Below are 24,905 nucleotides of genomic sequence, written 5' to 3'. Positions count from 1 at the left end.
TCCAACTTGAACTGGACAGTGACTCTCCAGGCCTTGGCAGGATCAGGCTGGGCCCGAGGAATGTTAACGGCCTACCCCTTCTTCATGCCTGGATAGAAGGCCACCCCTTCTTCTTCCCTGAATTCTTGAAGATTTCTGGTTGTTCTCTCTCCTCAGTGTAGCAGCCATCTCATTATCTAAGACCCGAGGGCCCGCCTTCCCTTTGAGGGAGGCTAGAGAGCCCCAGAGAAGGGGACTAGGAGTCAGGGGTCAGGCTGGGGGCAATGAGAGTGGTTGCCTTGCCCTCAGCCCCATTCTTCAGGGTGCTGGGGAACGGGTCACACCCTGGAGAAGCAGAGAGAACAGCTCCCATGCAAGGCCCCAGATGCTCTGATGATCTCTTTGACTCACTCTGGACTCCTCTCTTTCCTGCTTTTGATTATTTTACCCTTGGTTGCTCCATGACAAGACACAAATCTCCTCCAAGAGCACTGATGAATCCAGGCTGTTGCTGCCTCCCTATACATCCCCCAAACCAAGCATCACCCTTGAAGGGGAGGGGAGGAACCACGACCTAATCTGTGACTTCCTTGGGGTAGGACTAGGCCTGGGGACCATCTGACCAGCATGGAATCTAGATGACATTTGGGGCCTGAATCTGGAGTTGCATAGGGCACTTGCACACGGAGCCTGCAGCTTGGAGGCCAAGTGCATGTTGAGCTGTGAGGGCAGCTAATAACCTTGCAAGGGCCTACCTCACTAGAGGAAATGGATTTGTTGCTATGGCAAACTGAACTGTCTTTTTGACTATGAATTTTTATGTGTGTGTCAAGAAATGCCAAGCTGTTTCCAGTCAGTCAGGTTTTCCTTTGTCAACCCTCAGACCTCCAGGAGATAACAGACCTCAGCATTCTTCGCACCTTGCTTGACAGAGATCATCATACACAATCTGCTTTTAAGCAGCTGTGGCAGCTGCATGATGCTCTGTAGGAACAGGACCAGATAGCAGGATCTAAACAAGAAGGGAAGGGGCTTCCCTGGGGGCTCAGAAATAAAGAATCTGTCTGCCAGTGCAGGAGACACGGGTTCAATACCTGATCCGGGAATACCCAACATGCCACAAAGCATTGAAGCCCATGCGCCACAACTACTGAGCCTGTGCTCTGGAGCCTGGGAGCCGCAAGTACTGAGCCCACCTGCCCCAGAGCCTGTGCTCCACAGCAAGAGAAGCCACTGCGATGAGAAGCTCATACACCACAACGAGAGAGTAGAGCCTGCTCGCCGCAACTGGAGAAAAGCCTATGCGGCAATGAAGATCCAGCACAGCCAAAATAAATACATAGTTTTAAAAAAGAGAGAGAAGCAAAGCTCTGGGCAAGGGGCACAGATGTTCTCCCATGTCTGATGTGGGTGGACTGCACCTGGACTACTGGACTACGTCAAAGCCTTTGACTGTGTGGATCACAACAAACTGTGGGAAATTCTTCAAGAGATGGGAATACCAGACCACCTGACCTGCCTCCTCAGAAATCTGTATGCAGGTCAGGAAGCAGCAGTTAGAACTGGACATGGAACAACAGACTGGTTCCAAACTGGGAAAGGAGTACATCAAGGCTGTATACTGTCACCCTACTTATTTAACTTATATGCAGAGTACATCATGAGAAACGCTGGGCTGGATGAAGCACAAACTAGAATCAAGATTACAGGCAGAAATATCAATAACCTCAGATATGCAGATGACACCACCCTTATTGCAGAAAGCGAAGAGCAACTAAAGAGCCTCTTGATGAAAGTGAAAGAGAGGAGTGAAAACATTGGCTTAAAACTCAACATTCAGAAAACTAAGATCATAGCATCTGGTCTCATCACTTTATGGTAAATAGATGGGGAAACAATGGAAACAGTGAGAGACTTTATTTTGGGGGCTCCAAATCACTGTAGCCATGAAATTAAAAAACACTTGCTCCTTGTAAGAAAAGCTATGACCAACCTAAACAGCATATTAAAAAGCAGAGACATTCCTTTGCTGACAAAGGTCCATCTAGTCAAGGCTATGGTTTTTCCAGTAGTCATGTATGGATGTGAGAGTTGGACTATAAAGAAAGTTGAGCGCAGAATTGATGGTTTTTAACTGTGGTGTTGGAGAAGACTTTTGAGAGTCACTTGGACAGAGGATGAGATGGCTGGATGGCATCACTGACTCGATGGACATGAGTCTGAGTGAACTCCGGGAGTTGGTGATGGACAGGGAGGCCTGGTGTGCTGCGATTCATGGGGTCGCAAAGAGTCGGACATGACTGAGTGACTGATCTGATCTGATCTGGACTGCAAAGAGATCAAACCAGTCAATCCTAAAGGAAATCAGTCCTGAATATTGATTGGAAGAACTGATGTTGAAGCTCCAATACTTTGGCCACCTGATGTGAAGAACTGACTCATTGGAAAAGATCCTGATACTGGGAAAGATTGAACGTGGGAGGAGAAGGGGACGACACAGGATGAGATGGTTGGAAGGCATCACCAACTCAGCTGACATGAGTTTGAGTAAGCTCCAGGAGTGGTGGATGGTGATGGACAGGGAGGCCTGGAGGGCTGCAGTCCATGGGGTCGTAAAGAGTCAGACACAAGTGAGGGACTGGACTGAATTGACTAAACTACTGGACTCCAGGGATGTTTAGTTTTAATTTTCGCAAACAAAAAATACCCTAAGGTTGTCCTACACTGTTAAAATATCTAATTAATAAGAAGTAAAACTTCCATTCAACTCCCACCACAGCTGGGGAGATGGGAGGACAGGGAAGGACAGTGTATGTCTAGGCTGAAAACTAGTTAAAAGTATATTGTATGGAAATTTATGGAAATTTCTGGACAGCAGCATTTTTTTTCCCTTTTCTTTTTCTCAATTTTATTTATTTATTTATATTTAGCTGTGCTGGGTCTCCATTGCTTTGCTCAGGCCTTCTCTAATTGCAGCGAGTGTGGGCTGCTCTTCGTTGCCAGGCACAGGCTTCTCAATGTGATGGTTCTCTGCTGTGAAGCACAGGCAGTAGGTGCACAGGGCAGCAGTTGCAGCATGAACGTTCAGTAGTTGCAGCATGCAGGCTTAGCTGCTCTGCAGCATGCAGGCTTAGCTGCTGCAGCATGTGGATCTTCCCAGACCAGGGATGGATTGAACCTGTGTCCCCTACACTGACAGGTGGACTCCTATCCACTGCTCTACCAGGGAAATCTGAGATCAGCGTTTCTAAGCAGTGCAGAAAAGATGGATCATTCAACATTCAATAGGCCAACAGTGAGAATAAAAAGGAAAACGAATGTCTACTTTACTCTAAAATGATAAGTCAAATATTGAAGTATTTTAAAAAGAAACCACAAAAACACTAGGAGAGAATATGGAATATTTTAAAATTCAATATTGGAATAAAGAAGGTCTTTTCACATACAGAAGGCCTAGAGGCACATGAATAGATACTCAACATCACTAATTATTAGAGAAAAGCAAATCAAAACCACAATGAGGGACCACCTCACTCCACTCAGAGTGCCCATCATCAAAAAATCTACCAATATCAAATGCTGAAGAGGGTGTGGAGAAAAGGGAACCGTGCTATGCTTTTGGTGGGAAAATAAGCTGGTGCAGCCACTGAGGAAAACGGTATGCAGGTTCCTCAGAAAACCAAAAACAGAATTACCATATGATCCAGCAATCCCACCGCTGGGCGTATATCCAGACAAAACTACAATTCAGAAAGAAACAAGCATCTCTAGGTTCACAGCAGCATTATTGACAACAGCCAAGACATGGGAACAACCTAAACGTTCATCAACTGTTGAATGGATAAACAAGATGTGGTACGTACATACAATGGAACACTGCTCAGCTATAAAAAAGAAGTAATACCATTTGCAGCAATGCGGATGCAATTAGGGATTATCACTCTAAATCAGAAAAAGAGAGACAAATACCATATGATATCACTTATAAGTGGAATCTAAAATATGACACAAATGAACTTATTAACAAAACAGAAATAAATTCACCGACAGAGAGAACAGACTGATGGTGGCCAAGGAGAAGGGCCTGGGAGAGAGATGGGGCGGGCGGCTGTGGTTAGAAGATGTAAGCTTTTATATAGAGAGTGGATAAACAACAAGGTCCTACTGTATAGCATAGGGAACTATATTCAACATCCTGTGACAAGCCATAATGGAAAAGAATATCAAAAAGAATGCATATGTGGATAACTGCCTCACTTAGCTGTACAGCAGTAATTAATATAACACTGTAAATCAACTATGCATGCATGCTAAGTCACTTCAGTCGTGTCTGACTCTGTGCGACCCTATGGACAGCAGCCCACCAGGCTCCCCCGTCCCTGGGATTCTCCAGGCAAGAACACTGGAGTGGGTTGCCATTTCCTTCTCCAATGCATGAAAGTGAAAAGTGAAAGTGAAGTCGCTCAGTTGTGTCCAACTCTAGCGACCCCATGGATTGCAGCCCACCAGGCTCCTCTGTCCATGGGAGTTTCCAGGCAAGAGTACTGGAGTGGGTTGCCATTACCTCAATAAAAATATAAATTAGAAAAAGGTCTTTCTAAGGAAGACACAATACCTAGAAACATTAACTATTTATACATTTGTCTACATAAAAATAAAAAAAATTTCCTCGTGGTCAAGAAGATTTCAAATACAGACAGACTATAAAGGGTAACTAATATTAACAAAAAGATGACTATAATTAATATATAAATAAGCTGACAAATCAAAAAGAAACAGCAGTTACCAAAAACCCAATAGAAAAATGGGCAAAGGACATAAAAAGAGACTTCACAGAAAAGACACACAAAGGAACACACAGATGACTGTCAGACATCCTGAAAAGTTTGTCAACTGTTGCCTGTAAGACAAGTGGGCATTAAAATTAAAATGTATACACCACGTTTCACTTTCTAGATCGGGAATGGTCCTAAAAGCTGACACTCCACTCTTCTGCAGAAGCTGTGGGCAAACAGGCAGCTTCATGCACTGTTGAGGGCAGGGCTGGGGGTGGGGCTGCAAACGCTGTCCTCTCTTGAGAGGCCATTTCAGCAATATGTGATCCGAATATTAAAGGCACAGACCTTTCTACCTGGAAATCTCACTTCTTGGAGTCCAGTCACTTTCTTTCATTGGAGAAGGAATTGGCAAGCCACTCCAGTGTTCATGCCTGGAGAATCCCAGGGACTGGGGAGCCTGGTGGGCTGATGTCTATGGGGTCACACAGAGTCGGACACGACTGAAGTGACTGAGCAGCAGCAGTCAACAGTCATGTTCATATGTTCACACGTGTTCAAAGATGCAAATAAAAAGTTTTAACTGTTTTAATTTTTGTAATTTTTTTTGAAGTAAAAATCTGCTATGCTAAGTCACTTCAGTCGTGTCCGACTCCTAGCAACCCCATGGACTGCAGCCCACCAGCCTCCCCCATCCCTGGGATTCTCCAGGCAAGAACACTGGAGTGGGTTGCCATTTCCTTCTCCACTGGAACAACCTAAAAGACCATTAATAGAAACTTAAATAAATACTGGAACAACTATATAATGGTCATTAATATATTGGAATATTTATATACTGCAACAGCTCTTAACATTTAGTTGGATATATGCTGATATGAAACTTTCTATAAGATTAAAGGAGAAAAAAGCAAGTCGGAGAACAGTTTGCATTGACTGTGCCCTTTCCTGTTAAAAAAAGACATTGTGTTTATGTGTGCGATGTGTACATTTTATACTTCTATATCAGCAACATGTTGTGGAAAATATATAAGAAGTTATTAATAATCATTATCTCTAGGTATTGGGGTGAGATACTCTTCTCAATCCTTTAAATAATTGAGAAAAATTTAAGTGTTACTATTCAAGGTTGGTTGGTTAACATTCAAGGTTGGAAGACAGGGAAGCCTGGCATGCTGCAGTCCGTAGGGTCGCGAAGAGTTGGACGTGACTTAGGGACCAAACATCAACAACAAATTCAAGGCATAAAGATATTCTCAAAGACCTGGTGATTGTATAACCTGATCCAGGTATTTAGAGGCCAATCGGACAATGCCTACAAAAATTTTAAATACTTGTCCCCTGTTTCCCAATCCAAGTTCTTGGAATCCATCCCACTTAAATACTTAAACAAAAGTCACAAAATAATAGGAACTCAGTGATAATATGGGGGCCAATTAAGAAATTAATCACTCTGAGTCATGGAATGCCCATGATAGAAGGTCCAGTGGTCTATTTAGATGTAGGATTAAAACTAGGCAACTGTGGGAATTATGATACCTAGCATATTGTAAATACTATAAATCTTGATCATGTAAAAATAATGATGTGATAAACACAATCCAGAAGATAGAGGGAAGAGATGTGGGAGAATAATTTAAATTTCCAAGTTTCTCACAGCAAAGCAAATTCATTCAGTCTGTCAAATTGGCAGCATATAGTTAAAAAAATAAATTTGCCCATCTCTTCATGGTTTACATCTTCTCTTCCCCTCCTCTGCTTTTCTTTTTCTATAATCAACTTTCCTAACTTTACAGGGATGATTTAGGAACTAGTATCACTCAGTGTAAAGACATCGCTATGTAAAGCTCACCAGTCTTTCAGGGACTCGGGGTCATGGCACACGGCTGTGTATGCTGAGCACTACACAGGACCGAGGGATCCCCTCACAGGGGCTGTAACACGGATGAGCCTGCAGCTGGGCTGTGCACACATGCATGACTGGATCTGGCCACCCAAGCTTACTACAGTGTTCATCTACCATTCAAACATAGTTAATACTTTCCCATTAAACATGGCATATAAAAAGGTCCCACTAAGCACAGCATTTTTCTTCCATCTGGTGCTTAGAAGGCAGGTTTAAGAGTCACACTACCTAGGTTTAACCACTGACTGACTTTGTGATTTGGGGCAAACGACTTAGCCTCTCTGTGTCCCAGATTCTTCATCCATAAAACAGAATAATTAGAGTCCAACTGGCAGTTGTAAAGATTGAATAACCCACACAAATGACCTAATATATGACACTAAGATGATGAGCTGGAAGCTGAACATGTTCAACCTGAATGTATGAGAGAAGCAAAATGAAGGACTCTGGTCCTGCTTTGTGATCCCAGAAGTGGTGGCTCACCTGGTTATAGCTCAGTAGAAAATTCTGCCCACCTCCGGGATTTGTCTTTGTTCCAACGTCCCATAGTTTAGAGTTGCAGTAAGACTATTTGGGCATGAAATTTTAAATGTCCATCAAACATGACCCAATAAATAAATCTTGGGCATGCTCTGCTTTTCTTAAAAAAAAAAAAAAAAATCCTATGTTTAAAAGACTGTGCACAGAAGCTAATTCAGTATGCTTAGTAAGTAAATTCTAATTTTTAACATTTGTGTTAATCCTTTGAAGAGTCTTAGTGCTGGTGGCCCACTGGTCAATCTGCAAACTCGATAACCAAGCTATGTGTTTGGTGAATTGAGATTTCCCCTCTGTGGGCTCTGTTGTAGCTTCTTCAGTGTATTAGGCTCATTTGTCACCAAGAAAAAGAGACGGGAACGTAAACAGCAGATTGTAGATACCGCCTTAACCAATATTATAAAGCACTTTCTGTGTATGTTATTTACTGTTTACACCAAGGAACACAAATTTATTCTGTTTTGAGAAGAGACATTCACTAAGGAAGATACTGTGACAGGGTATCACCAAACCCAGTATCTTCCTGCCTAAAATTCAGACGGGCCTCACAAAGATAAACACTTTGCCAGTTTTCAAATCCCTAATTGATGCTGGACCCTCACAGAAACCCACACTTGTGTTTAGGTAGAAGGAATGCAGCTGGCAGTCTCAGATTCACTACAGCACGAAGCTTCCCACGAGCATCTTACTTAGGCCTGTCATCCACCTGCCCACTCCCTTCCCAGCCATGGGCCAGAGACCCAGCAGGTGCACATTCATGAGTGGTGGACAATATATTTTCAGGAAGCAACAACAATAGCTACCACACCTAATCCTCTACTGCGGAGTTCCACTTCTTTCTTCCATGATTTCCCACGGATTCACTTTCAGTATCTATACTTGTGTGCCATTCTCATCAGTTCGCTCAAGATTCCAGGTGATAGCATCTTAGCCCCACCTCCTTTTCAAGGACTTAACATTTAAAAATAAATTTTACTTGTTTTTTTTTTAAGCCATAATATTCACAGAATTTAAAATTCCAAAGTTGCAAAAGTACAAACAGTGAAAAATTTCCCTTCTTCCCCCGACTCCCAAGCTGCCAGAATCCCTTCTTCAGAAGAATTCTACGTTATCATTTTCTTGCTCACTCTTCCAGAGCTTCTATATATTTAGTTTCTCCTTTGCTCTTTCAATGGACATAAATACACTGTACACCAAACTCTACTTCCAGTGCTTGCACTTGACAACGTGCAGGCACTTTATGAAGCAGTGATCCATCTGGGAATGACGTCTCTCTTCTGACAGCTTCAGGAAATGCTCGTGTGGACTTGGCGGGAAAATGTCTATCTCAACCATGGAGATAAAGTGTGGTCAACTCACCTATGTGTGGGGAGACAGACCTCACAGTCAGATCACCCTTACGTCCACTTCAAGACTGAAGGTAACCAGTAACTTCTGAATGTGAAGCCTAGCACTCCTCCTGAGTAGGTCTTAATAGATGTCAGTCAATGAGTCAATAACCAAAAATGCTGAACTTGTACAACGAAGGACTATTGCAGAACTGGTCAGATCTACTGAAAACCCATTAAAAGGTGTTTGTAAAACAAGTCTGTTAGTACCTTTCTCTTGAGGCAAGTGTACGCCCACATACACATGTGCACTAGCCTTGGGGTGAGGGCTCAGGGTCCCGCAGGACTGGGGGTGTGACCCAGAGTGACCCAAGTGTGAGTGCGAAGCAGAGTGCAGGGGTGGCCACGGGGGCAGCTCACCAGGCACCAGGGCTGATGACGGGTGAGGGGGAGGCCAGAAGCTGCAGGCAAGAGCTGAGATGCCCCGGTCACGAGCTAGAGAGGAGCAGCAGGCAGGGTAAGAGAAGTGCTCGGGAGATGGGCTGGGGACTGAAGGAAGGGCCCGGAGGAGTTCATTCCCATGGCTGTGTATCTGGGGACAGCCTGGCCAGCCCACCTAAGGGTGACGGGCCAAGCGATCGGCGGCGGAGCCCGTGTCCGGGCTGGCCACGTATTTTAACAGAAACAGCTGCTCACTTGCTGTGCTGTTCACAGCCCTCCCAGGACTCCCATTTGAAGTTAATCCATTCAACAGTTATCCAAGAAAACCGGTCTCCTTGTTTCAAACTGTCTACACAATAGGATCGAGAATACAATGAGAAGCTTTCTCTCCTTTTAAAGATGATTAAAACAACTAGAACAGAAACGACAAAAAGACTTTGATATAAGGCCTGGGTGCTTCCCAGGTGGCGCTAGCGGGAAGAACCTGCCTGCCAGTGCAGGAGACGTGAGAGACGCGGGTTCAGTCCCTGGGTCAGGAAGATCCTGTGGAGGAGGAAATGGCAAGCCACTCCAGTTGTCCTGCCTGGAGAACCCCGTAGACAGAGGAGCCTGGCGGGCTGCAGTCCACAGACATGCATAAGGCCCTTAGAGGTTACGGATCATGTCTGACCGTGGCCAGGAATGAATTACCAGAAGAGTGATTTACATTTTCATTGATGACTTAAGAAGCCCTTCAGGCCACTTTCCTTCCTGGAAAGCCAGAAGCAGACTGAGACATCAGCAGCCCACCTTCCAGCCGGTCCCCAGGCCTGGAAAGAGCAGAGGGCCTGGAGCTCCCAGGCAGAGCATCTCCCGTCAGTACTTCCCTCCAGAGCATGTCTATCCATGGTTCCACTTCAGCGTGGCTCGGGAATGGCAGATATCTGAGGCCTTCTGCAGCAGGACAATCCCATGGACCCAGAACCCAGACCAGAGAGGACTCAAATGACTGCAAGTAGTTTCTGAAGCAGTTCCTGAGGCATGGCCTTTTATTAAAAAAAAAAAAAAAGAAGCATTCAGAATCAGATGCTGAGGACTTGGTCACAAGGCAGCCTCGGGGCTTCTGTTAGGCCCGACAGTTTGTGTCCAACCTGTAGGACCGCACGGTGATAACGGCAGCAGTGAGGTCCTCGAAGATCCTAAAGCTCTTCTAAATTGCCCAAGAGAGTAAATTCATTTTACTTGCTTCAGTGTTCGTGCATTTCACTGTATTCTAGTTCTCTGATGGTTGGTAACCCGAGTGTAACCGTGATAAACAGCTCAGCAAGGCACAGGGATTAATCACGACACACCAGAACTCCATTAGGCCAACTAAATAAGAGTTTACCAGATCTAGAAATACACCAACAATCACCACTGCCAGAGACAGAGGTCTTCCTTCCCACTGTAGAACATGAAGCTTATAGCTAATCCACACTTAAAAAAGTAAGTATCTCTGTGTTTCTGGTTTGTTAATTCAGCAGCGTCCCTCTCTGCAACACACAGTTGTGACTCAAGGCCAAACAAGAGTAAACCACCATCTGGTGAAGTCTTGCTCCGGTGGACCAAGGTTAAACCTTATTATAGAACAGCTGAGGTTTCGCTGACTACGTCAAAAGTCCTTATATTTAGAAACCTTGCTCAGTTTGCCTTGGTCGCTGTCCCTCTCATCAGTCACTGCTGGTTAGACACCGCTGGGTGCAACGGGGAGAGGCCTGCTGCTCTGGGTGCTTCCCAAGGGGGCACGCACTGGGGCTCCCCATGCTGGACCCCACTCCACACCCCCCACTGCTGAGCCCACCTGATTCACTCCCAGGGGCCATGACCCCAGGGACACACACCTCTCTCTACTGCCTCGGGTACCCACTCTCGGGCATCACTGAAGCAGCCACAGTGATTTATTTTGATGTAATTCTCATAGATATATTCTGTGTGATGTTATTTTGAAATGTGCATCTGTAGTATTTTTCAAACATACATTTCTCTCCTCTGCATTCTTTCACATTTCCCCACGATCTATTGCTTCAGGTCTCCCACAGCAGAAAAATTTAAAAACTGGCAGATTAAGTAGACCACAAAGAGCATGAGGGTCTGTGGGAATGTGACAGAGGGCAGACCCCGATTGTCCCAGCACCACCACCACCATTATCATCACCTTCCTCCTCCTAGAGAGAAGCTAACACTCACGTGCCAGGGTCCATGCCAGTCTCTGCATGGGCATCACCTTGCAGAATCCTTGTAGTTGTTCCTGGAGGGAACAGCTTTTAAGAAGGGAATGGCAAGCCACTTCAGTATTCTTGCCTTGAGAACCCCATGAACAGTATGAAAAGGCAAAATGATAGGATACTGAAAGAGGAACTCCCCAGGTCAGTAGGTGCCCAATATGCTTCTGGAGATCAGTGAAGAAATAACTCCAGAAAGAATGAAGGGATGGAACCAAATCAAAAACAATACCCAGCTGTGGATGTGACTGGTGATAGAAGCAAGGTCCGATGCTGTAAAGAGCAATATTGCATAGGAACCTGGAATGTCAGGTCCATGAATCAAGGCAAATTGGAAGTGGTCAAACAAGAGATGGCAAGAGTGAATGTCGACATTCTAGGAATCAGCAAACTGAAATGGACTGGAATGGGTGAATTTAATTCAGATGACCATTATATCTACTACTGCAGGCAGGAATCCCTCAGAAGAAATGGAGTAGCCATCATGGTCAACAAGAGAGTCCGAAATGCAGTACTTGGATGCAATCTCAAAAACAACAGAATGATCTCTGTTCGTTTCCAAGGCAAACCATTCAATATCACAGTAATCCAAGTCTATGCCCCAACCAGTAACGCTGAAGAAGCTGAAGTTGAATGGTTCTATGAAGACCTAAAAGACCTTTTAGAACTAACACCCAAAAAAGATGTCCTTTTCTTTATAGGGGACTGGAATGCAAAAGTAGGAAGTCAAGAGACACCTGGAAAACAGGCAAATTTTGCCTTGGAATATGGAATGAAGCAGGGCAAAGACTAATAGAGTTTTGCCAAGAAAACGCAATGGTCATAACAAACACCCTCTTCCAACAACACAAGAGAAGGCTCTATACATGGACATCACCAGATGATCAACACTGAAATCAGATTATTATATTCTTTGCAGCCAAAGATGGAGAAGCTCTATACTGTCAGCAAAAACAAGACCAGGAGCTGACTGTGGCTCAGACCATGAACTCCTTATTGCCAAATGCAGACTTAAATTGAAGAAAGTAGGGAAAACCACTAGACCATTCAGGTATGACCAAAATCAAACCCCTTATGATTATACAGTGGAAGTGACAAATAGATTTAAGGGACTAGATCTGATAGATAGAGTGCCTGATGAGCTATAGAATGAGGTTCGTGACATTGTACAGGAGACAGGGATCAACACCATCCCCATGGAAAAGAAATGCAAAAAAGCAAAATGGCTATCTGGGGAGGCCTTACAAATAGCTGTGAAAAGAAGAGAAGCGAAAAGCAAAGGAGAAAAGGAAAGATATAAACATCCAAATGCAGAGTTCCAAAGAATTGCAAGAAGAGATAAGAAAGCCTTCCTCAGCGATCAATGCAAAGAAATAGAGGAAAACAACAGAATGGGAAAGACTAGAGATCTCTTCAAGAAAATTAGAGATACCAAAGGAACATTTCATGCAAAGATGGGCTCGATAAAGGACAGAAATGGTATGGACCTAACAGAAGCAGAAGATATTAAGAAGAGATGGCAAGAATACACAGAAGAACTGTACAAAAAAGATCTTCACAACCCAGATAATCACGATGGTGTGATCACTGACCTAGAGCCAGACATCCTGGAATGTGAAGTCAAGTAGGCCTTAGAAAGCATCACTACGAACAAAGCTAGTGGAGGTGATGGAATTCCAGTTGAGCTGTTCCAGGTCCTGAAAGATGGAAGACAATGCTGTGAAAGTGCTGCACTCAATATGCCAGCACATTTGGAAAACTCAGCAGTGGCCACAGGACTGGAAAAGGTCAGTTTTCATTCCAATCCCAAAGAAAGGCAATGCCAAAGAATGCTCAAACTACCGCACAATTGCACTCATCTCACACGCTAGTAAAGTAATGCTCAAAATTCTCCAAGCCAGGCTTCAGCAATATGTGAACCGTGAACTTCCTGATGTTCAAGCTGGGTTTAGAAAGGGCAGAGGAACCAGAGATCAAATTGCCAACATCCGCTGAATCATAGAAAAAGCAAGAGAGTTCCAGAAAAACATCTATTTCTGCTTTATAGACTATGCCAAAGCCTTTGACTGTGTGGATCACAGTAAACTGTGGAAAATTCTGAAAGAGATGGGAATACCAGACCACCTGATCTGCCTCTTGAGAAATTTGTATGCAGGTCAGGAAGCAACAGTTAGAACTGGACATGGAACAACAGACTGGTTCCAAATAGGAAAGGGAGTACGTCAAGGCTGTATATTGTCATCCTGCTTATTTAACTTATATGTAGAGTACATCATGAGAAATGCTGGGCTGGAAGAAACACAAGCTGGAATCAAGATTGCCAGGAGAAATATCAATCACCTCAGATATGCAGATGACACCACCCTTATGGCAGAAAGAGAAGAGGAACTAAAAAGCCTCTTGATGAAGGTGAAAGAGGAGAGTGAAAAAGTTGGCTTAAAGCTCAACATTCAGAAAATGAAGATCATGGCATCTGGTCCCATCACTTCATGGGAAATAGATGGGGAAACAGTGGAAACAGTGGCAGACTTTATTTTTCTGGGCTCCAAAATCACTGCAGATGGTGACTGCAGCCATGAAATTAAAAGACGCTTACTCCTTGGAAGGAAAGTTATAACCAACCTAGATAGCATATTCAAAAGCAGAGACATTACTTTGCCAACAAAGGTTCGTCTAGTCAAGGCTATGGTTTTTCCTGTGGTCATGAATGGATGTGAGAGTTGGACTGTGAAGAAGGCTGAGCACCAAAGAATTGATGCTTTTGAAGTGTGGTGTTGGAGAAGACTCTTGAGAGTCCCTTGGACTGCAAGGAGATCCAACCAGTCCATTCTGAAGGAGATCAGCCCTGGGATTTCTTTGGAAGGAATGATGCTAAAGCTGAAACTCCAGTACTTTGGCCACCTCATGCGAAGAGTTGACTCATTGGAAAAGACTCTGACACTGGGAGGGATTGGGGGCAGGAGGAGAAGGGGACGACAGAGGATGAGATGGCTGGATGGCATCACTGACTTGATGGACGTGAGTCTGAGTGGACTCCGGGAGTTGGTGATGGACAGGGAGGCCTGGCGTGCTGCGATTCATGGGGTCGCAAAGAGTCGGACATGACTGAGCGACTGATCTGATCTGATCTGATCTGATCGGGTAGATGAGGAAACTGAGGCTTTGAGGGATGGACTCCTTTCAAGAACACACATCTAGAAAACACTAGAGTTGGAACAGTCAGATTCCAGGTCCTGGGTTCTTAACTTCTAGGCAGTGCTGCCTCCCAGTGTGGCTGGTCAAACTCTTACAAAGACCATGCTAAGGCCCTTAAAATGGTGGTCCCATATTCCGATGGGAAGCACTAGAGCTTTCCTAATCCAGCTGTAGGGCAGCAGATGACTGAAAGGCCATACACACATCAAATCTATTCCAAACACACTAGGGAAGGTAGCCTTATGTCTTCACAAAGAGAAGAAAAATGTAACTATAATACAATTAATTCTAGGAGAACTATTTGGTAAGCTTTAATTTTTATGGATATGACTACTTTAGAGATGGATTCAACTGCTGGCCCCTGACCCCCACTTAGTCCCAACTCACTTCCCACTGACAATGTGGGTGACTGAGGATCAAGACAAAAGAGAGAGAAAATCTTCATTGCCAAGTGCCAGGAATTGCTGGCCAGAGGGCAGGGTAGCAGGAATCAGTGCTCCTTTGGAGGAGGAGGAGAAGGCAACATGAAACACACGTGAAAGCAGTTTGCACGATGGCTAATTAATTCCTCGATTAACCCAGTATTTATTGCTCAGCTCCAGCAGCAATGAATTCAGCACTGCTGAGAGTCCCTTTATGTAGCTGTCTTAAATCCTCTGAGGAAATCAGTCCTGAATATTCATTGGAAGGGCTGATGCTGAACCTGAAGCTTCAATACTTTGGCCACCTGATGCAAACAACTGATTCATTGGAAAATCAGATGCTGGGAAAGACTGAAGGCAGGAGGAGAAGGGGACGGAGGATGAGGTGGTTGGATGGCATCACCGACTCGATGGATACGAGTTTGAGCAGGTTCTGGGAGTTGGTGATGGACAGGGAAGCCTGGCGTGCTGCAGTCCATGGGGTCGCGAAGAGTCAGACACAACTGAGTGAATCGAAGTAAACAAGAGTCAATAAACAGCATCATGTTATGTGCACATGCTGCTTCTCCTGTGGGTTAGACCAGCGCTGTGAAGCTTGAGTCTCACCATCATCCCACCAACACTGTGCGGCACCTGGAAGGCAGGGCCTTCAGCCCCAGAAGAGCTGTCCACAGACACTCCGCATCCACGGGCACCATAAGATATGCCTCAGCTGCAGAAGCCACTTTGCCCGAGGTCAGGCCCTTCCCAGAGGAGGCCTGCATCCCGTCACTGGTGAAGGGACGCTTGTTTATAAAAGGCCCAGCCTCCCTGGCCCCACCCGGGATGACTCTGATAGCTGTCTCAGACCCAGAGCTCTCTGAAGGGCTGACTGAGGCTTTGGACCACACGGCCACTCAGCCTCTCCCTCTGCTCCGCCCTCCTTCCCCCACCAGCGTGGATCCCAGGGATGCGATCCAGTGAACATCCTTCAAACTCCACTCCCCCTCAGAGTCTAACCTCCCAAAGAGCCCAGCTTGCAACAACATCTATACAAACTGGCAAAATTAAAGCTATGGTATTAAATTTATTTACAGGACAGTAAGGGAGAAGCAGACACAGAGAACAGACTTAGGGACACAGGGAGAGGGGAAGAGAGGGTGAGATGTATGGAGAGAGTAACATGGAAACCTACATTACCATATGTAAAACAGATAGCCAACGGGAATTTGCTGTATGGCTCAGGAAACTCACACAGGGGCTCTGTATCAACCTAGAGGGGTGGGCTGGGGAGGGAGATGGGAGGGAGGTTCAAGAGCGAGGGGACATATGTATACCTATGGCTGATTCATGTTGAGGTTTGACAGAAAACAACAAAATTCTGTAAAGCAATTAACCTTCAATAAAAAAAAATTTTTTTTTAAAGAAACAAAGTAAAAAACAAAAAGGTATGGTATTAAATGGAAGAGCCTTAGATTTATGGTGTATGAAACCTTGGAAGAGAGACAAGAATTAACTGAGAATCTGAGTTTCCTTTTTTGATACTTTCAATATCAGCAAGAATAATTACTATTTCAAGTAAGGTGCAAACTCATACAACGTATTTGCCAGCCCATTTTTTGTCTGTGGGTAAAATGATTTGGATCTGGGCTTCCCTGGTGGATCAGTGGTAAAGAATACACCTACTAATGCAGGAGACACAGGTTCAATCCCTGGTCTGGGAAGATTCCCACATGCTGTGGAGCAATTAAGCCTGTGCCCCACGAAGATTGAGCCTGTGCTCTAGAGCCCGGGAGTGGCAGCTACTGAAACCCACACGCCCTTCTCCGCAATGAGAGAAGCCACACAATGAAACGCCTGCACACCACAACTAGAGAAAAGTCCACACACCAAGACCCAGCAGAGCCAAAAATAAGCAAATAGATAAAATTATTTGAATCTACTTTATTTTTACTTGGTAGGTGTAAAAGATTGTAAAAATGACTATAATTCTTCCCCTCCCTGTACCTGAGCTTTTAGAATGTGACTACAACTTTCCCCATCAAGAGGCAGGCTAGCCCTTGAATCCCGGGTATCCTTGTGACTTGCTTTGGCTAATAGAATGTGGTGCAATTGATGTCGTGCAGTTGAGCACTTCTACTCTCTCTCAGATCCCTACCCAGATACCATGTGCAAAAGCCTCAGTCAGCCAGCTGGAACGTAGGAGACACTATAAAGCAGCAATAAGCCAACCAAGCTGGGCCCACCCTGCAGTTGCCAGCCAACCCTGCAGACTCATGACTGAGCCTTCCAAGACCAGAAGAACTGCCCAGCAAAGCTCATCCACAAAATCGTTAGCCACACAAGTGGCTATTGTTTTAACCTACAATTTTGGAGGCAGCTTATTATGTGGCAAAAGGTATCTCCAATATTGATTCTGGAAAATGAATTTTTAGCATATGGGTCCATTTCCAAAAATCAGTAACACTGCTTTTCTCTCCCATCTCCCTTTGTCCTTCTTCCAAGGTAGGGATCTGAGTCAATGCTATTGAGTAGATAGAAGGAAATGCAGAAGAAATGCTGTATGCTGCTGCTGCTGCTAAGTCACTTCAGTCGTGTCCAACTCTGTGCAACCCCATAGATGGCAGCCCACCAGGGAATCCACCGTCCCTGGGATTCTCCAGGCAAGAACACTGGAGTGGGTTGCCATTTCCTTCTCCAATGAATGAAAGTGAACAGTAAAAGTGAAGTCGATCAGTCATGTCTGACTCTTCGAAATCCCATGGACTGCAGTCCACCAGGCTCCTCCATCCATGGAATTTTCCAGGCAAGAGTACTGGAGTGGGGTGCCACTGCCTTCTCCAAAATGCTGTATGCTGCTGCTGCTGCTGCTAAGTCGCTTCAGTCGTGTCCGACTCTGTGCGACCCCATAGACGGCAGCCCACGAGGATCCCCCATCCCTGGGATTCTCCAGGCAAGAACACTGGAGTGGGTTGCCATTTCCTTCTCCAATGCATGTAAGTGGAAAGTCAAAGTGAAGTCGCTCAGTCGTGTCCGACTCTAAGCGACCCCATGGACTGCAGCCTACCAGGCTCTTCCGTCCATGGGATTTTCCAGGCAAGAGTACTAGAGTGGGGTGCCATTGCCTTCTCCAAAATGCTGTATAAGTGCAGCTAAAATTTCACTTTACGAATCGCTCAAGAAAAAACTGCAGAACTTCCCTGGTGGTGCAGTGGTTAAGAATCTGCCTGCCAATGCAGGGGACACGGTTTGATCCCTGATCTGGGAAGATTCCACCTGCCTTGGGACAACTGAGCATGTGTGCCACAACTCCTGAGCCTGCTGGCTGTGAGCCCGTGCTCTGCAACGACAAGCCACCGCAATGAGAAGCTGGAGTACTGCAACTCCAGAAACCAAAGCAACGAAGGCCCAGAGTAACCAACAATAAATAAATACAATTAAAAAAAAAGACTGCACAGCTAAGAAATGAACTTTCAACCAATTATACAGAAAGAGATTTTTGGTCAGGTTGGACGTTTTAGAATCAAGATTATGAAAGTTTCTATGCAGTCTATTGTCTTGATGTTTCTCCTATGAACACAAAAGTGGGGACTGTAACAGACTCCCTTAGAGAACTTTTAGGAGGCCAGCAGCCTCCCTTGCCTGCTAGGGATTACAGGAAGTATAGGAAAAAAGAATATCTCTGTTTTTCCAATAACAGAATAAACCGTGTTTAACAATAATTATTTCAGAGCCTGACGTTGTGTCCATTACTTCTGCGTCTAGTACAGAAGTACGCTGGCACTGCAGCCATTTCCTGGAAAAACGTCTGCTAGTCTCTGGCCCAGGTCCTCACAGAAACCTGGTTCTTTCTGCTGCTGTGACTGTCCAGATAAATTCGCCCTCCAACTGCGGCTTTGACACGGAGCGAGGGGTTCATCCCTCCTGGATCTAGTGCCCCCGGTGGTTTGCCAAGTCGTAATTAGACTTCAGAAACGTGACTCTTTTTACCTCAATCTCTGAAGCAAAGTTTCCTACAAATTTAACCTCAGGTCATATCATCAGGAACTTTAAATGTCTGAAAAACCTTTCACTTCCTGATGCTTTTTATTTCTCCAACCTGGACACTTCACCTCCATTCATGAGGCTACTTCCTGCTCCCACCAGCCGGAAGAAGAAGCTGAAAGAGGCGGAGTGCTTACACCCTGGGAGGTGGAGCCACCCGCTGACTCACTGCGTGGATACTCGGAACTTTCAACGTGGGCAGCAGGCCCTGAAGAGACATACATAATTAGTGTATACTCGCTAGCAAAATAGCCAGAAGGTCCTGTGAGCAGGTCCAATTAAATCTTCCTAAATTAGGACCCTGACCTCTCAATAACCTCCTTATATTTGCATGAGTTCATCTGCACAGTCATGATGCCATTTTCATGACAGGGTTTGCCTTAAGAGAAAGAAAAAGACGTGAATGACAGAGGCCTCAAGTGTATCAGCGTCTAGAATACAAGGAAGGATGGAAACATGTTGTTTTTCTTCCTAGCAAACTTCCTTAGGTATTTTCTACCCGAGTCGGTCAGTGTAAAGCACGCTGACTCACAAATGCAGGGCAGTTGGGGCTGGGTGGGGGGTGGCTGGGGATATACGACTGGGTATATTCCTGTACTCCTGAGACACACCTCCTGCATGAGGGAGATAAAGGCTGATCAAGATGAATCTCTTCATCTATAGTCTTCAAGGAGGAAGTTTTGGGACAGTCCAGGCAAGTGGGCTTGCAATCTGTGGGCAAGGCAGAAGGGAAACCCAGTCAGCTTTACCTGTGGGCTGGGGTGACATGCCTCCTTCTCACTCATCTGAAACAGCCCTTCATATGGGACTGCTAATGAATGTACAAGCATATAGGGAGCTTGAGAAGACCATGCTGTTAATTAAAGAACCACTCACAATGTCAGGGGAATTTCTACAATTATAACTTTAAACAGATGTTCAGTATTTTGAGGCTAATAAAGTATAGCTGCTGCTGTGCTGTGCTCAGTCGTGTCTCTTTGCATGGACTGTATGGACTGAAGGCTGCCAGGCTCCTCTGTCCGTGGGATTTTCCAGGCAGGAATACTGGAATGGGTTACCATTTCCTACTCTGGGGATCTTCCTGACCCAGAGATGGAACTCAAGTCTCTGTGTCTCCTGCATTGGTAGGTGGATTCTTTACACTGTGCCACCTGCAAGACCATAAAGTATGGACAAATGATTATAAAAATTCTAAGCACGTCTGAATGTTTTACAGCATGAAAATAATCCAGTGCAGTTTGAACACTTAGGTAACTTAAGCAAAGGTTTTAAGTTTTAAGAAGTGGAAAAAAAAGAAAAGTAAATATTGTATAACATCACTTACATGTGGAATCTAAAAAAATGGTACAGATGAACTTATCTGCAAAGCAGAAACTGAGACACAGACGCAGAGAACAAACTTACGGATGCCAAGGGGGTAAGCGGGGCGGGGGAGGGATGAACTGGGAGGTCGGGACTGACATATACACACTACTATGTATAAAACAGGTAACTAATGAGAACCTACTGCACAGCACAGGAAACTACTCAATGCTCCGCAGTGACCTAAACGGGAAGGAAATCCAAAAAGGAGGAAATATATGTGTACATATAACGGATTCACTGTGCCGTACAGCAGAAACTAACACGACATTGAAAAGTAACTATACTCCAATAAAAATGAACTTTTAAAAAGTATAAAAAAAAAAAAACCCCGATGACCTATACGTAAGAACTACTAACGCAAGATTAGAGAAAAGGTCATAGTATAAAACTAACAAAACTACAAAAAGGAGTGAGAAGAGGAAGAACAATTCAAGAACAATAAGGAGGATGGTCAAAAATATGAAAATATAAAAATTTAAGACTAAACTAAACAATCTCAAGATGAAATGAAAGAGAGAAACCCAAGAATTACATGGTAAATGGGAGTACTGCAAAGTAAGGCTTTGGAGACAAGAGGTAAATACAATAAATATTATGTTAGTAGATACTAACATTCTTTAAGAGAGTGGATGTAATTCTGGGAAGAGTTACATTGAATGCACAGAATTCTCGAGGTGTGTAGGCATCTATGTAAATATACGCATTGCAGCAGTAGCTTCTGGAGTCACCATCTTTTACCAGCTTAGTCACTGGTCAGTCAGGAACCTCACATACTGCTTATTCAGCTGTGTATAAACACTCAGTTCTCATGTTGTTATAATCATAAAAGCAAAAATAATAGCAATGATTTAAATGTATTTTTCATACCTAAGCTTTATTAAGATTTTGCTATCCCCTCGGCCCTGTACCAACCTTTTCACATGTAATATGGCATTGATCCTACTAGAACTACTATTACCCTCATTCTACAAACAAGGGATCTGAGACAGAGTTACTAGTCTCCAACCTGGACTAGCAATCAATGCAAAGAAACAGAGGAAAACAATAAAATGGGAAAGTCTAGAGATCCTCTTCAATAAAATTAGAGATACCAAGAGAACATTTCATGCAAAGATGGGCTCAGTAAAGGACAGAAATGGTATGGACCTACAGAAGCAGAAGGTATTAAGAAGAGGTGGCAAGAATACACAGAAGAACTGTACAAAAAAGATCTTCATGACCCAGATAATCAAAATGGTGTGATCACCAACCTAGAGCCAGACATCCTGGAATGCAAAGTCAAGTGGGCCTTAGGAAGCATCACTATGAACAAAGTTAGTTGAGGTGATGGAATTCCAGTTGAGCTATTTCAAATCCTAAAAGATGATGCTGTGAAAGTGCTGCACTCAATACGCCAGAAAATTTGGAAAACTCAGCAGTGGCCACAGGACTGGAAAAGGTGAGTTTTCATTCCAATCCCAAAGAAAGGTAATGCCAAAGAATGTTCAAACTACCACACAATTGCACTCATCTCACACGCTAGTAATGTAATGCTCAAAATTCTTCAAGCCAGGCCTCAATTGTACATGAACCATGAACTTTCAGATGTTCAAGCTGGATTTAGAAAAGGCAGAGGAAGCAGAGATCAAATTGCCAACATCTGCTGGATCATCGAAAAAGCAAGAGAGTTCCAGAAAAACAACTACTTCTGCTTTATTGACTATGCCAAAGCCTTTGACTGTGTGGATCACAATAAACTATGGAAAATTCTTCAAGAGATGGGAATACCAGACCACCTGACCTGTCTCCTGAGAAATCTGTATGCAGGTCAGGAAGCAACAGTTAGAACTGGACATGGAACAACAGACTGGTTCCAAATAGGAAAAGGAGTACGTCAAGGCTGTATACTGTCACCCTGCTTATTTAACTTATGTGCAGAGTACACCATGAGAAACGCTAGGCTGGATGAAGCACAAGCTGGAATCAAGATTGCCGGGAGAAATATCAATCACCTCAGATATGCAGATGACACCACCCTTATGCCAGAAAGTGAAGAAGAACTAAAGAGCCTCCTGATGAAAGTGAAAGTGGAGAGTGAGAAAGTTGGCTTAAAGCTCAACATTCAGAAAACGAAGATCATGGCATCTGGTCCCATCACTTCATGGCAAATAGATGGGAAAACAGTGGAAACAGTGACAGACTTTATTTTTGGAGCTCCAAAATCACTGCAGATGGTGACTGCAGCCATGAAATGAAAAGATGCTTGCTCCTTGGAAGAAAAACTATGACCAACTTAGACAGCATATTAAAAAGGAGAGACATTACTTTGCCAACAAAGATCCATCTAGTCCAAGCTATGGTTTTTCCAGTAGTCATGTATGGATGTGAGAGCTGGACTATAAAGTAAGCTGAGCAGCAAAGAATTGATGCTTTTAAACTGTGGTGCTGGAGAAGACTCTTGAGAGTCCTTTGGACTGAAAGGAGATCCAACCAGTCAATCCTAAAGAAAATCAGTCCTGAATATTCATTGGAAGGACTGATGCTAAAGCTGAAATTCCAATACTTTGGCCACCTGATGCATAGAACTGACTCATTTGAAAAGACCCTGATGCTGGGAAAGATTGAAGGCAGGAGGAGAAGGGAATGACAGACGATGAGACGGTTGGATGGCATCACCGACTCAATGGATGTGAATGTGAATAAACTCCAGGAGTTGGCGATGAAGAGGGAGGCCTGGTGTGTTGCAGTCCATGGGGTCGCAAAGAGTTGGATACGACTGAGCAACTGAACTGAACAGAACTTAGATTAGCCTTTATGCCTTTTCAAATATCAGCACTAATCTTACAGGGTAATATGAAGTGTAAAGGGTTTCCCAGGTGGCACTAGTGGTAAAGAACCCGCCTACCAATGCAGGAGATATAAGAGACTCGTGTTTCATCCCTGGGTTTGCAAGATTCCCCTTGAGTAGGACACGGCAACCCACTCCAGTATTCTTACCTGGAGAATCCCATGGACAAAGGAGCCTGGAGGGCTACAGTCTGTAGGGTCTCACAGAGTCAGACATGACTGAATCGACTGAGCACGCATGCACAGATGAAGTCTGAAATTGCTCCAAAGGCCTGGGATACTCAGTGCTAGAGCTTTGTGGTTTCCTCCTGAAGCACACTGGGCCATGGGGCACTGCAGTCTTTTTTCCCAGTATTTCCAGAGGGAGCCTGTGAGCTGCCTCACACTGACCTGAGCCCTGGACACAGAGCGGGAGTCACGTGGGTTTATGGCCAATAGTGGGCGCTATCTTGAAGTTAACAAGAAACTGAATGACCTTGTTTACTTAATAGTCTCACTAATTGGGCAAGGCAGTGTCATGGCTAAGAACAAAAGAGGGGGTGTTATAGAGTTAGAGAGACCCGGGTGCAAATCTAAATGTACCACTTACTAGCTAAGATTGCTGCTGCTGCTACGTCGCTTCAGTCGTGTCCAACTCTGTACGATCCCAGAGACGGCAGCCCACCAGGCTCCCCCGTCCCTGGGATTCTCCAGGCAAGAACACTGCAGTGGGTTGCCACTTCCTTCTCCAATGCATGAAAGTGAAAAGTGAAAGTGAAGTTGCTCAGTCGTGTGCAACTCAGCGACTCCATGGACTTCAGCCTACCAAGCTCCTCCGTCCATGGGATTTTCCAGGCAAGAGTACTGGAGTGGGGTGCCATTGCCTTCGACTAGCTAAGATTACGGGCAAGTAATGGTATTACCATCTTTAGGTTTATGTTTCCTCCTACATTGCAAAAAGAGAAATGGAGTTAGGTTCTACCTGTAGCCTGAAGAATTTAAGTGAAAAATCAATAGACTCAGGTTTCCTAGAATCAGCATTAACTAGCACCTAGAAGGGTTTGCCAGCGAGGTTACGGAATTCTCTTTGCCACGAACCTTCAAAACTATGACACCGCCTCATGAGTCACACGGGTTTCGATGAGACCTTCCCCACTTCAGAGGGAAGTACTGGTGGTCTGTGAAGAAGTCCCAGGTGGTCCCTCTGGTCCCTTCATATCAATATTAATGAGAGCCTTTTGCTGTTAACCTATTTGCTTAACAAAAGATAACTTTCACTTAATGGAACCACTGTGTCATTTGCCCACACTCCAAGTTTTGTTAAAATACATTAGAAAATGAAGCTATTGCTGCTTGAAAATTATCTCCGCCTCTGTTTCATGATAGCAGAGAGCCTCCAAACATGTCTGATACTTTTTGTCAGTGTGCCGAAACATATCAAAATCAGTTACTTCCCAGCATCGATGAGATAAATAAGCAGACAAAGGTAAATGAGGAGTGGTTGGGTTAAATAAAGAACTTAATCCTCTTTTGTGCCTGAGCATTAAATTTGATTAATTTAGGTCTAGTCTATTTTTTTGTAGCAGGCAGAAAATAGAACAATGGGTAAACAAGCACAGAAATGTGCAGTCATGGGTTTTGGGCACTCATGATAAGAGTCTGCCTGAATGAATGGACGAATTAGGCAGCTGCCAGTTCCACCTGGAAACCACGCTAGGGAAAGTCAGCTCAGTATTTCTGTTTCAGGGCAGACCCAACCCAAGAAAAACCTGCCTTATGGTCCAGAGGTAGATACAGACTCAGTCCACCTACGGCGAGAGTCCACCCCGCTACCTGCAGAACGGACCCACACACCGAGACTGCCTGTCCTGCTTGTTCCATAGGAGTGA

The 24,905-nt window shown here is 44.5% G+C and overlaps 1 protein-coding gene across 9 annotated transcripts in view; it reads right to left on the bottom strand.

Moving 5' to 3' along the window:
• Positions 1–24,905, bottom strand: part of CCDC112 (coiled-coil domain containing 112) — a 244,661-nt gene that overhangs the window by 97,715 nt on the left and 122,041 nt on the right. The gene's annotated exons all lie outside the window — the stretch shown is intronic.

The sequence above is a fragment of the Bos grunniens genome, chromosome 10, assembly GCF_055505025.1.
Source record: "Bos grunniens cultivar Pamir isolate PY7600 chromosome 10, Bosgru_T2T1.0, whole genome shotgun sequence".
NCBI lineage: Eukaryota > Metazoa > Chordata > Mammalia > Artiodactyla > Bovidae > Bos > Bos grunniens.
This window is presented reverse-complemented; position numbering and strand designations above follow the sequence as displayed.